General features: G+C 36.8%; 1 long non-coding RNA gene across 2 annotated transcripts in view; it reads right to left on the reverse strand.

Annotated features, from left to right (window-relative positions):
* LOC147836089 (uncharacterized) overlaps positions 1-15934 on the reverse strand; it is a 35692-nt gene that overhangs the window by 1322 nt on the left and 18436 nt on the right. Inside the window, exon 2 of one of the 2 annotated variants that reach the window (XR_015496120.1) lies at positions 4168-4338. This is a non-coding gene — a long non-coding RNA (uncharacterized LOC147836089). The remainder of the gene's footprint in view (positions 1-4167; positions 4339-15934) is intronic. The other variant, XR_015496119.1, reaches the window with a different exon arrangement.

Below are 15934 nucleotides of genomic sequence, written 5' to 3' on the forward strand. Positions count from 1 at the left end.
CTCAAAGTGAGTTGTAACGTCCTCTGGTGATCTCAGTCGCAGTCCATTAGATGATTACAGTGACACTGCACATAAACAGACACACACGCAAATGTGTCTCAGGAGAGGAAACATGGCATTGGATTTGCACAAACACAGGCTATGACTGCAGTCCTGCGTGCTGCTCTTTTCTTCTTCCTCCTGTCACTCTCAGATTGTGTTAGGAAGGTTTGTTGATGTAAAAATAAACTAGCTCGCTGGTGAGTTTCGCAAGTGTCATACAGTACGTCTGTGACACAAAGCAGTACCTGACAGGGCATCTGCAAAAGAAGAAAACTGAAAAACAATTTTGAGAAATAAAACTAAAATAATCAGCAATACTATGCAAATTAAGTGTTTACTTGAATTTTGTCAGCATCTCTGGATATACATTATGAATAAAACTTTTTTTGATAACTGATGGCATTTGTTCCAAATGAAAATCACAAATGTTTTTATTTAGTGCATTTGTTGCATAAAATTAATATTCGTCAAGATAACAAAAAGATCATTTTTCAGACTTTTACAATCATCTTTAGATGACACAATTACAACATTTTATTTTTTTCAGATGATAAAAAGCGTTTGTCCAGCCAGTTGTCACATTTTCAAAACTCTAATAACAATTAGCACAGCATCAGTCTTTTGTGGCCATGCCATTTGCACATTTCATGTCATTTTCACCCAAGATGCAATCAGTGAACAGATTTCCACAATGCTTACATTTTCTTAACAGACAAGCTATACCACCAACCAAATGATGGATTGTTTTTGTAGTATTTACTTTTTTAACACGGTTTTCGGTTCGGTTCTCATGGCTTGACACTTGTGTTTTTTTTAATTCTATAGGCAATAGGAACAGTAAGAGGTTAAGGAGAAAAAAATAAAAACGATTTATTGCAATACTCATTTTGTTTTACTTAAAAGCCAAGAAAAGTACACTAGTTCCTAGTCAATTGTATAAAAAAATTAACACTGAAATCTCACAGCTGCTGGTGGCCCATGTACAAACTGGGGAACACAAAATCCTACACTTTGAAAATAAACATACATGTGAAGTTAATAAAGATAAATTGACCATTTCACATAAACATATTTGTACATAAGTAAACATAAATAAACCGTCCTAATTATCTTGGTGCTGAAAAAGTGCGAGACTGTAGTCTGTGACGCAGATTGAGTGCTTTTATAAATAAAATAATCAGCAATACTATGCAAATTAAGTGTTAACTTGAATTTTGTCAGCATCTCTGGATATACATTGACAAAAGCCTGCATCTCCCATCAAGGAAAACGGCTGCAAATCTTTAGTAATAAACACCCGCACTGCCTTTGTTATTTTTATGTGTCTCTCGGAACCAGTTGAATACGTTTGGTTGAAAGATTAAGCGAGGGATTGTTGCTATTTGGAGGACTTTATTACCTTCTCTGCTATCCTGCCTTCAGACTGTGATATTGCTGTGTGATGGCGCTATTGTTGTGCAGTCATGGTTATACATTTCTTGAAAACAGTTATTTTTTATAAAGATTAATAAAGAGATATGAAACGCACATAAATTATTTAAACACAAATCCGAGAAAACCGCAATTCACAAGTGCGTATTGAACTGTGGAGGTCGTACCGTACAGTTCAGTATTATATTGAGAACCGTGGCATCCCTAGTATTTACAATTGAGTTCACACTTCACACTTAGCTGATAATCAATAAAGTGTAATTGGCATGATGTCCCGGGAGAGAGCCCTGAGCTCGTAATATCCTCGAGCTCGGGGCTCCCTCCCGTTAGAAGGGTCGAAAGAGGAGTTTGAGCTCAGGAAGGTCTCGAAAACTCCCCTGCTTGTCGCTGTGTGAGAAGCGTAAATTAAGGTTGTCTTGAGTGATAATTTGGTTTAATCGATTGGCTATGGTTTTGGACGGTGTGAGGAAACCGGGAAACCTGGGGTAAACTCACATGAACACGGGGAAAACATAGAAACTCCACACAGAAATGCCGACCGACCCTGATAGGAGGTTGGACCAGAGGTGTTCTTGGTGTGAGGCAACAGTGCTAGCCACTGGGCCACCGTGTCACCCTAACGGAAAAAAGGGGGGAAGTAGGGGTGGAACTTCAAGACGAAGATAACTGGAGTGAAAAACTCCAGATTTAATGAGGTGCCAGGCATGTTGATCATAAGCACATGATCCTCTCGAAATTAGTTTATAAATAAACCACACTTCCAGTCTGGCTTTAACTCAGTGGCAGGGGTTATTTTCCAACTACATTTATATATAATTATACATTTATTATAAATATTAGTATCTAAAAAGTACAAAAGTGTTCCTCTTAATTTGTAGGTACTAATATATACTTTTGAGGGACCAATATGGAACCTTCAAGTACAAATGTGTACCTTTTGAAAAGAAACCTCCCCAGTGACAGCTCGTGTACCTTTATTTCTGAGAGTGCAGAGATCAGACAAATCTGTTTATTTTGTGCCTTTTTTAGATCCCCCATTTTTATCTTAGATTTTTACTGTTGTTTCTCTTTGTTCCGAATGCACAAGTGTGCTTTATGGATATTTTGTTCACTGTAAGCAAAAGTGTAAAATGTTTTCGGCTCTATCATACCATTTCTACTGTACCTTCTGTAGTAAACAGTAAAGGTAAAAAAAAAATGTATTTGCTTTTTACTGGAATGCTTTTGAATGTGAACATTACAGTACATGTGGACATACAGTTCCCAACCAAGAAATTTACTGTCCAAATGGTGGATTGCAAGTTTTGCATACAAATAACTGTAAAACTGAAACATAAAAGTCTCTGCCATTTTTGTAATGTCAACAATAGCCAGTATTTTGAGTACTTTGATAGATTGCATGTACCTTGTAAAGTGAAAACAAGTGCCATTCTTTCACAGAATCATTTCATTTTGAGTCAGATGTCCAGTGTTCTGGAAGAGTTAGTGTGATCAGAGAAAGATGTGCTCTATTTTGAAGAGTTAGCATATATTTAACAAAATGTATTTTTGAGAAGAAAATTATCCATTTGGACAATTGTGTTTCGAGGTGTGAGTCTGTGTTAAGAAATCTGAGGTATGGGTATGAGGTATGAGGTATGAGGTTTATGAGGTATGGCGCTAGGAAATCACTATTTGGTGGATTTTTAATCACAATTGATGAAAATATTTGTTATTACTACAAAATTTATTACTTATTACTTCATACTTTAAAAACAGAAAAAAATTATTTCAATTCTCAAAAAGGGAAATAAATACATTTCTAATTATTTCTAAATAACAATAATCTATCTCTAAAAATCTAAATTTAAAGGAAATTCATTCATTTTCTTTTTGGCTTAGTCTCTTTATTAATCTAGGGTGCCACAGCTGAATGAACTGCCAACTTATGCAGCATATGTTTTACACAGCCGATGCCCTTCCAGCTGCAACCCATCATTGGGAAACACCCATACACGCCCATTCACACACATACACTATGGACAATTTATCTAACCCAATTCATCAATAGGGCATGTCTTTGAACTTATGGGGGAAACCGGATCTGGACGAAATATTCTCAGACTTTTAAAATAAAACAAATTTTAACATTTTATTCAAACCATAACTAATAAATCCAACACATGCTTACATTGTAAAATGTTACAAATATATATGTAATTTAAGAAATCTATTCCTACAATGTACATCACTTCAATCCCAAGGGTTATGCTTTCCTTCTAAAATGCTTAAAATATGCTGATTTAATGGTCAATAAATATTTGTTATTATTGAAAACATTTGTTACTGCTTGCTACTTAAAATATCTGTCAAAAAAACAATGTATTTGTGAAGATTAGCAAAAAATGTCAGTTTTTTTCAGTGTAATGTTTAGTTGATGAATTTAGTAAAAATGAAATAAGGAATTAGCTAATTAAAATGTGAAATAAAGTGTCCGTATATCTGTAGTATGTCACAGAGTGTTTCATCATTTAGATTCAGACTAAAAGAGAGGAAGAGAGAGTGCGATTGAGGAAGGAGAGGTTTAGGGAAGAGACAGAGGACAGAAAGAGCAAGAGAATAAACAGAGAGGAAGGCAGTCGGCACGTTAGGGAGGGAGATCCTGCGGCGCAGCTTCAAACAAAAAGGCCCAGTATGAGGGAGATCACTGATTACCAGTCTGCTGGTTGAGCCTCATTAAATCCCTTCTCTCTGTCACTCCCTCTTCCCTTCCGAAGCTCACACACACTTCTCACCTCCTCCTCTGACGCTCACCATATGCCCACACAGCCGTGGCCGCAGGTGCGAAGAGCACAGGATGGAGAGACTGTCAAGAAACCTGCAAACCTACACACACACACAAAAAGAAGAGAACTGGGAGAACACAGAGAGTGATCAGAAATCATTTTGTATACCACAAGACATCACCCATTAAAGGGTAGTTGCAAAAGCTGGAGGCGACAGGCGAATGCGTTTAATATCACTTATCTCTACATCATTACACAGACCGTGAGAGGAGAAACGAGAGGTTGATGTGTGTGTTTTGCTGCTGGATGTTTGAAATCTTTGGTCTGGCCTGATACTAATAGCAGTGGTTGTGAGGAGACCATCAGAACCACTGGAACTTGGAGGCCAGAGTTTCTGGACAAACTATCCCGAGCTGCTGCAGGTCAAGCTGACCCTCTTAAAGGGACAGTTCACCCAAAAATGAAAATTTACATTATTTATTTACATATAATTAGGATATCCAAGATGTAGGTGACTTTTTTCTTCTTCAATATAACAGTAAAGAACAAATTGAGTTAAATGCAATCATTGGCGATTCATAAAATAGAAGGCAGAGACATGTTTGCACATGTGAATGTAAGGATATAAATAAGTAATCACCATTTAGTGAAACTACTAGAATTATTAATCTACAACAATGGTCATAGCGGTCATTCTGACCATTCTCATATACTGTAAGAAGCCATACTCCCATGTTATATATAGGCTACTGTAAATAACAATCTAATAGACATCTAAGAAAATTGAACTCTTAGATTTAAGGTGACTAAAGCCCAATCCCAATTCTACCCCTAAGCCTTTCCTCTCGTTTTGCGCGTTCTTGTGGAGGGGTAGGGCTGTCTCTTTAGCTTGAAGATGTAGGGATAAGAAGAAGGGGTGAATAGCCCCTTGAACAAAGATTTTTCAGAACCACACTCGAAACCAAAGGGTAAGAAAATCACCCAGAATACACCAGCCACAATGGCAGGATAGTTACACCCAGAAGTCAGGAAATCTACAAATTAGTATTTTATGTTATTATTACGAATTTTTACAACCAACATGTGTTTTATTATATTCATAAGCACGTATACATGTTTTACCGTCATGTTTAAAAACAAAAAAACACTCAAATAAAAACAGCAAAATTTCACTATCGATAATCCATAATCATAACTCCTGTATAGTAGTCCCACAACATTTTGACACTCGGTGTTACTCAAATACCCTGTCAGAAAAGTCTAGTGGCTGGGAATGACCTTCTTACAGTGTTTGCTATAACTTTTTTGTTGTTTTTGGTTTGCTAACATATTAATATGGTGTAAATACGCAGTATAGTCTTACTAGTAGTGATCTTACTGCCACATTAGATTGTTATGATAACATGATATACGTCTTCAGTGATTTCCTGAAGATAAATATCAAAACATAACACAATTGGAATTACTACAGCAGTCACGATCGTCTGATCTCATATGAAGCATGAGATTGCGATGACATATGATGACATGTGCAGGTGCTTTCCCAATTATTAGGGGTACATTCTGAAGGCCCTCCCCTTCAAACTCGGATTTAAGGGCCAAGGGGAAGGGGTAGGAGTACAAAAATAGAATTGTGATTGGGCCTAATAAACACATGACCACAGTATAATCTCAGAGAAGGATTTATTTAAAATCCCTGATGTATGATAAACGAGCGGGCACCTTGGAATCTTTTTGGCTCGACACTTCCGGTCTCATTCACCTACATAGATATTTAGATGTTAAAAGCAGCGCGTTAGGCTGCTTATATTATCGTACCTTTTACGTAAAGTCAGGGACACGCCTGTTTTTAGAGCAAGTAATTAGACCATCTTTTCTCCAATAGGCAGCTAAATTAGTTACTAAAACAATCGCAAAAGCAGCCCATCCACATTTAAGGTCAACAAAGTGAGTTTTTAGTCATTTTTTAAAAATCAAATATGGTAATTTCATGTGCAGCATTTACTACACATAGCCGTAGTTTACTGAGAAGCCGTAATTATGGATTATCTTGAATTAATTTTCTTTCGATTACATTGATTTTGATTTTAAACTCAACTTTGCATAGCTTGTCCATAAGACATGAAGTAAATTGTGCTCCACCTGTAAGCACATGCTAGAGATTTGCTGGAAGTACCAGTTTATTAACAGAATGTGCATTGAAATCACATTTGATTTATTAGCCAACTGCAATGACAAGGACCATAAGATCTGTGATTGTTGTCATTTGTTGTGATGAATTATAAATGGCCACCAGGATGCAAGGATCAGTTGTGAAGTGTAATGTACAATTCTAACAACCAATACTGTATCTAGGATGCATCATGATATCACAATAGAAAGTCTAAAAAAAATTTTGTGCTTCATGGCAGATTCTGACACACATTTTTGATCTTGATCAGTAGAAGCACAGAAGTTCTTCCAATCAGATATTTCTAATATGGCGAAAGTAGACAAAAACAATTTTGGTGCTTCTTGTGACATTATGTAACAAAGGAAAGGTTTCACAGAGCTCTGAAAACAATACTGGTGCCTTCATGATGTTTCCTCAAGGTTTGTTTTAAATACTATTTTCCGAAGTCAGTCACTAATTTAATAGTCAAAATTGCATCATATGACATAACAGACAAAAATAATCTGTAGCCTGAACTCAGCAGTACACATTGTGTTGGCTAACAGCTAAAACTATGTCAACTCTCATTAGAGAGTTACAGGAATAAGTTTACATATTTACAGATTTAGTCAATGAAATATCCAAAGGCAACCTTCTCAGTGCTATTCATTCATTCATTTTACTGCGGCTTAGTCATTTTATTTATCAGGGGTCACTACAGCGGAATGAACCGCCAACTTAGGCAGCATATGTTTCACACAATAGATGCCCTTCCAGCTGCAAGGCAGAACTGGGAAACATTTTCAATCACACTCATAAACTACGGCCAATTTAGTTTATTAAATTCACCTAAGTGCACGTCTTTGGACTGTTGGGGAAACCGAAGCACCCACATCCAGCGACCTTTCTGCTGTGAGGCGACACTAACCACTGAGCCAAAAGTGCCCTCAAAGTGTTACTCAAAATGAAAATAACATTTTTTTTTTTGTCAATGATCAAACAAAATACAGCCATTATTAATCTTAAAAGACTCAAAAACATTTTAGGCTAGCTTACATAAATACTTTCAAAAATACTTTTAGCCACTCCTGTGTCATGATACGATAATTTATGATACATGATATGATACTTATTAAATGCAGCTCAGTTCCTGCAATTAGTACTTTAATACTGACAATAAAGCAATTAGGCTAGTGTGTTCTCACGCACACATCCTCATGCAGATACACAGCATGTTCAGCAGTTCGGTTATTAGTCAAGTATAATAAAGGAAGTATGCAAACACTATACACCACATCTGCAAGCACAAGAAAAACAGAATGAAACTTCCCAGAAAGAAAAAAAACTAGACTTAGGGTGGATAAACATTGAAAAGTAGGAAACAAAAGCAGAAAAAGGAAATGAAAGGATAGAAGTAACTTCCCTGATGTAACACAGTCTCACCAACACATTTAGCACTGAAACATGCAAATCAGTAGATGACGGTGGGATTTACCGATCTCTTAACTTCTTAACTTTTGAAAAAATACTTGGACAGAACTGACATTTGGATTGAACTTGCATTATCAGTCCACAAGGCAGTTTGATTACTTAAAAAAAAGTAAAAATACAGATTCTGTAGTTTTAATGCTCTATATGTACAGTACATAAGGTAAAAATGTGAAATTCAATGCAAAAGTAAATGCAAATGTTTTCGTGACATTTAACATGTCATTCAATATGGAAGAGCTCTTGGAACCGAGAAAACAACTGCAGCCTCGGGGATTGTGGAAATATCTTTGAACGGCAGGCTTTTCTAGAGAAAGAGGTAATGAAATGTGAAGCAGAAAAATTTAATTTTGTGGTCCCTCAACATGTAATCTTTCTTTGTCTTCCTGTAAGGCTGCCAGAGACAGAAAGTAATAGTATTAGCGTATATTTTTAAGTTGAATCTCTCAGAAATTCATTATAAACCAACATGCAATTCATGCCAAAAACCACAAAATAATAATACACTTTATTTTTTTATATAACGCCTTTAAGTAGCATCTCAAAGCACGTTACAGACATAAAATGTGGAGCAACAGACACAGGGATGAATGCAAAAAAGTAATAATAATAAATAAACAAATCACATATTAAATCTAAAAATCATATTAAAGTCCAACAAAATCAAATCAAAGTTACCCTAAAAAAGTAACTTTTAAGAGATGATTTGAAAATACTCAGGGATTCTGCATTGCGAATATCAGAGGCTAAAGAGTTCCACAATTTAGGTGCCAATGAAGAGAATGCCTGGTCTTCCATAGATTTTACTGAGCAGTTCAAAGACCACCATCAGCACATCTAGGAGTGTATTGGATTAAAACTCAGATAACCATTGTGATTCTAGACCATTCAAAGGCCTTGTTGATTTTAAAATCAATTCGAAAACTGACAGGAAGACAGTGCAGATTAATCAAAATAGGAGTTGTGTCCTAATAATAGATGTTATTATCATATCCAAAAAATATATTTGCATTGAAACTGTTGTAATTGAGTAAAAATGTTATTTCATTAGATTTTTTTGAAGTATAGAGTTGGTTTAGACCTGATATTAAAATGCACTTTTGTAAATCTGACCGCTAAATACAGGTGTAAATAAAATAATTTGAGCTTGTCCACTTTCAGCCACTTCCAGAGGTACTGTAGTACAAAAGCAACAAAATAAAAATCAAACTAAAAGTGCTTCAGAGATAATTAATGTGTCGGTGCTCATTGGATAAGAGATTCATAAAGATAAACAAAAAATCATAAGTTCAAGGCACTCGAAAAGTAAGTGAAAAGTTGACAAGTAAGTGAAAAGTCTTCATTAACATGACTATTATTTTAAAAAAACAGCACCTAAAACTTGCCTTCATCAGGGTAGAAACATAGATATGCTGATGTTTCTTTTTTAAATTGTTATATCCCTGTTAGTCACAGTTTTATTTTGTTTATGAGTCTTTCTTTGATTTGTATTATTATTTTTTTTGGAATTTGTTTTTAAAATAGCAATTTAGTTATAGCAGAAAATATATTATTTTGCAAAAAAAAATAATAATGCAGCATTTAAAAAAAGGGCTCTTCACCTTAAATTTGTTTCAAATAATTTTGTTAAAAAATCATGACTAAATTGTATTTAGAGATTATTATTGTGAATTGTATCGGATCATGAGTCAGTTGAATCATTACATCCTTAATATATATATTTAAGTATGTTTTGTTGCTGAAAAAAAAAAAAAAAGAGTTAGTAATAAGAGTAGGTCTTGTTTTTCTGGATGTGCCACATTCTGCAACCATAAAGCGTCTTCGCTGATGACGACGGGCATTTTGGTGTGGACTGTTCTGGCTGTCGCTCACATAAACACTAACAAGGACAGATCGAGCACACTGCCTTCAAGACACACACACTCACACGCAGTAAAGTCCAACCACCCAAACACTTGCATAACACTGTCTGATCCCTGTTTGGTGAGCCTGCAGCACACACAGCCCTGATGCAGCGGGGTGAAACAGAGGTCCTTGTCTGTCTCTCTTTCTGCCTTGTGGGAAGGAAGTGGACGTCTCGTCTGATAACAGCTCACTACCCAATTTCAAAGCTCCCTTTTAAAGCCAAAAGCTGTCAGTGAAAGCAGGTCATCTTCAGCTCATAGCAGTACTACAGCGATCTCCTTCAGTCAGAGTATGATCAAAAGATGGACATGTTGATGAACTGGATAATGTGAAGGTTTTGTCCAAAAAAAAAAAAAAAAAAAAAGGCCGCTGAGCGATAGCATCAACAATAACATCTTCTAAATCACAAACAATAAAAAAGCTGTTGTTTTATCCACCCTAGTCTAGGATTACAAAGCTGACTTCAGACTGACCTCTTCCTGTGAGTGTGCTCCAGTGTTTCTGGCACAGAGAAAGGCACAAAAGCACAAACTAGAGTGCCTGAATAACTAGACATCAAAGTGATCAAACTCTAATATAATCGAAATACAAGACCTGTTTTACAACATGGTTAAGCTGTATTAAAGACATTTCGTGTGCATGATAGCGTGAGCATGATTTTGTCCAAAAAAAAACAAAACAACAACAATTAAAAACTGTAATTATTTAATGATAAAAGTTTTGTTAGATGTTCTTTGACTATTCAAGATATATTTCCTACCAAATATCTTCCTCAAAGATGATGGTTCCCCAATATTATTCCTGTTTTAATAATGCATTGGGCAGTTCTTTGCACAATTTTAGAAATGTCAGCACTTTATTTCTCATGAATCAGCACCCAATTTGGAAAGTCTTTATTTGCAACTCTACATTGTGGTGAAGTTTATATGTTCAGCTCGTAAATACAATCTTGAACACACCACGTGACAACAATTAGCATACAGTTTTTCTAGTATTGATTGTAATGTCTCCTATTGTCGTGCGCCTACTGCTTCACTTATTTTTAAAATAAAATACATCACAGAATTCTCATTCACATACATTCCTTTGTCTTATTCCCTGCTTTATAAGAGATCTCCACAGCAGAATGAACCTTCAATTACTGACAAAAGTCCAATTTTTGAAACAACAAATAATAACTTGACTTAGTTGATCATTTGGTATCAATAGTGGTTTATATGAAAGGCAAAGGCCTCTAGATTACACTTATTTTACCAAAACAAAATATGATCATGGCTTGATTTTTAATTATTTAATTAGGACAGTAAGGTAAGTAGAAAAAGAATGAATGTTGTGTATAACCACCATGATCTTGGACGACTGCATCCATACATCTCTGCAATGACTCAGTCAACTTATTAATAAAGTCACATGGAATGGCAAAGAAACTTAGGACTCAGGTTTTGCAGGACTCCCAGAGTTCATCACGACTCTTTGGATACATCTTCAATGCCTCCTCCTTCATCTTGCCCCAGACATGCTCAATAATGTTTATATCTGGTGACTGTCTGGCCAATCCTGAAGCACCTTGACCTTCTTTGCTTTCAGGAACTTTGAAGTGGAGGCTGAAGTATGAGAAGGTGTGCTATCTTACTGAAGAATTCACTCTCTCCTGTGGTTTGTAATGTAACGGGCAGCACAAATGTCTTGATAGCTCAGGCTGTTGATGTTGTCATCCACTCTGCAGATCTTTCGCATACCCCCATACTGAATGTTACCCCAAACCGTGATTTTTCCTTTACCAGACTTGATTGATTTATATGAGAATATTGGGTCTATGCTGGTTCCAATAGGTCTTCTGTAGTATTAGTGATGATTGGGATGCAGTTCAACAGATGATTCATCAGAAAAATCTACCTTCTGCCATTTTTCTAAATGATCAACTAGAAGCCAAGTTATTATTTCTTGTTCTTACAACTGGACAAGACTTTTGTCAGTTGTATGTTTTTATATCGATTGATGTCCTTCCAGCCACAACCCAACATTGAGAGTTGAACCTACTGTGCTGGGAAACACTCATACTCATAAACAAACTACAGCGAATTTAGATTAATTCAATTAACCTTAAGCAAAACACCTAACCAAAGCACCTGTGAACATGGGGAGAACATGCACACTCTACACAGATAGAGCTACTGATCAGCCGGGTCTCGAACCAGCAACCTTTTTGCTTTCAGGCAACCATGCTAACCACTCAGCCAGCGTGCCACACATCTCATCAAGCAATGAGACACTATTTTATTCTGAACAGCCTTTCTAAATTTAGCGCTTTATTTTAGCGCATCTGAAGTGGCACCCCCGTGTGGCTGTGGAAGTTTACAACACAGAAATCCCCACACCCTCTTAATAAAAAAAAAAAAATCAAGGTTTTGACCTGACTCTCCCCCCTCCCCCTCTCTCCTCTTGCTGACTGCTGCATTGTGGCTCTGTGTTGCATTATGCTGGCACAGTGTATACAAGCTTGCTGACACATGCAAAGCAGCACAGCCAGACACTCTGACAAATCCACACACACACACACATATATGCACACAGCATCCACACAAACACAACCTGGATTATTCTTCTGCACGCTGCATAAATGCTGATGTGCCTTCAGACACTGCAGATCTTACAGGTCTGTTGGAAACTAGTCTGTCTAGCGCTCCTTGCTGTTCACAGCAGGCTCTTTTCAGACTATAATTATTAGCGGTGCTTTCTAAATGAGAATTTCACACAGACAGATGCCAACTGACGTGTTTTTAGCATGCAAAACCTGCTTGTGAATATGCATTTTATTAAACATGTTGTCTTACAACCAGTTGTGCACAAAATACAGTTGTGTTATTGACAGTTTGATAATAAAACAAGCAAACCAAAGAAGATATTTTAGATTTAAGCACACCATACTCCATTTAGTGTGATCACGCCAAGGTTAAGAACTACATTACAGGAATCACTTTTAGATAATTTATTTTATTCCCAGTAGCTGAATGGTAGAAACAATGAGAATAAGAATTCATTCCGAGCTATTAATTATGCAGATAACAAAATTAAAGTTTATACTTTGAATATAGGAACAATATTCAATCCTGGTCTTGGGGACCCACCACTCGGCACATTTTGTAGGAGTGTGTCAAGTTACAGAGACTTACAAACTGGGCAGATCTATATACTGCTCTAACAGACAGTACACTGACTTTAAGTCAATTTGCAAGTACATATCAACTTATTCTACAAACCCTAACAGTCTACTACTACTCGAAAGAGAGTCAGTTGACAAGTAGTTGAAGAATGTCTAAAGGAGGCCATCAAAATACACTGCAACATCATTTGGTTTGTCTGGAAATAACGATTTAAAAATGTTTCCCTATTATTTCAAGAATTGCCTGAGTCAATAAAATACTGCAGCATTAACTGATACATTTAGTTCCTCAGTGTGGTTTATATATTTGCTAATGTGTCAACATGGCCTGCCGACATAACACAAGAACAAATCCATTTCCCCAGCATGACCATGCCACACTTTGAGTTAGACTTTATTGTAGGGATGTAGGGATGAAAGGGATGGTAAGGGAACAGTTGGATGAAGGAGAACAGAAGTAAGAGGATAAACAGTGGACCGGTAGGTAGGTTGATCTTACGATGGTGCCCAGACACTCAGAGTGGGGGTACCGTCTCTGTAATATTTTGGTAGAATAATTGAACCCAACGGTTCAACCTAGGAGGGAAGAAGGGGTTCTAAGGATTGTTAATAGAAAGCAGGGAAATAAAAGGAGGTAGGGTTGGTTAGAGAATAAGAAGAACAGTGCTAGTGGGCTGGTCTGCCTTAAATAAGTTTTAGGGAGTAGGCGCCGAACCTTTTTTGACAAGTTGACTCCATTTATGGACATACACAGTGATGACTAGATTTCATGTTTTGTTTGTTTGTTGTTTATTTTAATCATTTTAGTTCTTATCAAGAGGTTCAATAATGTCTTCACCCTATTTCTACCTCTAATCCTAACTATACTCTTAAAATCAGAGGGAGGGGAAATATGGCAAATCAGTCCCATAGGAGCCCTTAACCCTTGTTTTAAGCCTAAACTTGACAACACCTATTGGTTGATTTAAATATGGTTTCAGATTCAGCAAAGTCAGTGACGTAGAGGAGATCGTTTCAACAAAGGCTCAGTCTGAAAACGTAGCTCTATATACGTTTCTGGAGATCGCTAATTATGTAGGCAGAGCTACGTATGGCTGCATCTCATCTTTAAAATGAACACTATGGGGTGGTATGAAGCTGTTACCTTTCATGCTTACCAGCTGACCGCTTATCTCCGTATGGATGGCTTTCCCACTGTTACCAGTTTGTCCAGTACCTCGCCATGTATGTCGGCAGACTTTAAAATGCAGAGAGGAGTTGACCATGACAACGAGATTTGAGTCCGGTCAAGAACAGTTCCAGAAAGCAGGTAAGACAAACACAAAAGCCAAAAAATTCAACAAACAAGTAAATAACAGGATGAGATTGAAATGTAGTCAAATCTGAAAGTGTGGTAAAAATCAGACGAGGACATTTTTTCTGCCTTGGTTTTTTAAAAATAGGTGGGTGGATCAATCTGTGTTTTTGAAAACATTATTGGTTAGGTTAAGGGAAGGAGGAGGGTGGGTCAGTCGATCGGTCAGTCAGTCGACAGTGGCCTCTGATGGATTTACGCAAGAACAAGAGGCACGAATGGCACCCGGGAGAGAATTTTTAGATCTCAAAAAGCCTACGCAGCGGCCTCTGGTGGATTCACAAAAACTGCAAAAAAACGTAGCTCCTGGGACATATTTGCCACTCTCCAGAAATGTATACAAAGGTACATTTTTAGAATGAGCCTGTGTTAGAGTAGACAATCCATTGACTGTAAGTAACTTCACAAATACACGCTGACTGACTCTACTAACCCTAACACTAAACGAACACCCAACTAATACTCTAATGAGAGCTGCATGACATGTAGTTGCAAAGTTACTTTGGCCCCATTTACACCAGGAATTAAGAATTTACACCAGGCATTTTTTTCAGTCTGATAACAAGCGTACAGCACTATATGTGTGTAAATGGGTCTAAAAGGATCTGAGGTTGCTCACTTTTGACCACTTCTAAAAGGATTTGAAAACACACTTGATTGGATTGCTTTTCTGTGCTCATGTGGTCAATTGTTTTTTTTTTTAAACAGCCACAGAAGAACACTTCCTCTCCTCCAACTGACCTAACATGATAATTATGGGACATGTTATAAGAAAGTGCACTTTAACAAAAATATCACTTGCATCAAAACACACCGTAGTTTTCTCCTTTGTTTGCTTTTCTATTCGCCCAGGTGTAACCATTGACTGATGGTGGTGAGATGATTGACAGCACATTATTAATAGGAGGAAACAAGGGCTGTATCCAAAAATCCCCCTTATTCCATTAAACAGTGCACTATTTGATGTAGTACTGTCTGAAATCATAGTGGACACTCCAAAGTGAACTTAACAATGCACCGAAATAATTATACACTCAGTGACAAGAGAATACCCATAATGTATCATAAAAGTTTGCTTTGTGAATAAATGGTTTAATTTTCACTGCTGAAAGTTCAAACACTGAAGAGCAAATCCATCAATGCACAGCTTCACGAGTCCCAAACCAAGTAAGCCAGTGGCAACAGTGGCGAGGAACAAAACTTCACCAATTGACTAAAGTGAAGGAAAAAATCCTCAAGAGAAACCAGGCTCAGTTGGGTATGACCATTTCTCTGCCAAACTTCTTTTGCAAAGCAGCAGTCGAGGCGTTGCAGGCTGAAGAACACTAATAGACAGCAGACTAAGTGTTAAACAACTATCACAAGGTGCCACCAAGTAATTTAAAAAAATTGTCCACCAAAGCAAAACAGCCTCCCTCGTATTCACTCACTCCTTTTCATTCACCATATTAGTGGACTAGTTCCCACTTTATATTACGTGGCCTTAACTAATATGTACTTAAACTGAAATTAATATTTCAATGTACTTATTGTACAATGTACTTATTGTGTAAAGACATGCTTTACACTGTACTTATCCTTGATTAAATACCTTTATGTAATTACATTTAGGATTAATTTCTGTAAATACATTT

Source organism: Danio rerio, chromosome 7, assembly GCF_052040795.2.
Source record: "Danio rerio strain M-AB ecotype USA chromosome 7, GRCz13ab, whole genome shotgun sequence".
NCBI lineage: Eukaryota > Metazoa > Chordata > Actinopteri > Cypriniformes > Danionidae > Danio > Danio rerio.